Source organism: Mandrillus leucophaeus, unplaced genomic scaffold (genome assembly GCF_000951045.1).
Source record: "Mandrillus leucophaeus isolate KB7577 unplaced genomic scaffold, Mleu.le_1.0 Scaffold1048, whole genome shotgun sequence".
In the NCBI taxonomy this organism is placed as follows: domain Eukaryota; kingdom Metazoa; phylum Chordata; class Mammalia; order Primates; family Cercopithecidae; genus Mandrillus; species Mandrillus leucophaeus.
Window position 1 is genome coordinate 127,878 of NW_012098632.1, and position 647 is coordinate 128,524.

General features: G+C 51.8%; 1 protein-coding gene and 1 pseudogene across 1 annotated transcript in view; both read right to left on the reverse strand.

Moving 5' to 3' along the window:
* The window catches only part of LOC105540172, a 7,885-nt pseudogene extending 7,640 nt beyond the window's left edge, over positions 1-245 (reverse strand).
* The window catches only part of LOC105540194 (HLA class I histocompatibility antigen, B-67 alpha chain-like), a 112,340-nt gene that overhangs the window by 93,701 nt on the left and 17,992 nt on the right, over positions 1-647 (reverse strand).

A 647-nucleotide genomic window follows, 5' to 3' on the forward strand; every position in this document is an offset into this window, starting at 1 on the left:
GTCCCTTGAGTTCTCTGCTGAGAACTAAATTAATTCTATCCTTTAAAGGTCGATTCTTCTCAGGAATGGAGAACCGGATCTTCCTATACATAACATCAGATTCTGTTTACCTTTTAGTGAAGAGTTTGTGTCATTCTCTGGAAACACCTAAATTCATTCCTGAGTGGCGGCCAGGGCAGATGCCCGTTCTTGCCAATACCCATGTTCTGGGGCACAGCGACGATGCAGTTTAGCAAACGAACCATGACAGCAGCGGTGAGCACCTGCGAACCCGCTCGCTACACAAGAACACGCGGCCAAGATTGGCTGGAAGGTTTTTACTTTGAACCTGGAGGATGAGCAATGACATCCCCCTCTCTACCTCAAAACTCGTCCTGAGCATTCACTTCCTCGGAGCGGGCAGCGCAGCAGCGCCACCTGGTGGTCCATGTACTTCCTTTTGCAGATCACTCACAGCCCTGAGGTCCTCCTCTCCTTTCCATGCACCTGGCATTTCCTCACTGGACACCAACCTGCGTCAACTTTCCTGTAAAGCAAAAGAAGCGCACAGGTCTTGCTCATGGAGTCCCTGCACAAAGTGGCCGTGGGGGCTGCGATGGACACTGCATGGGCACAGCAACTGAGTCGCCACTCACCAAGGCTGACCT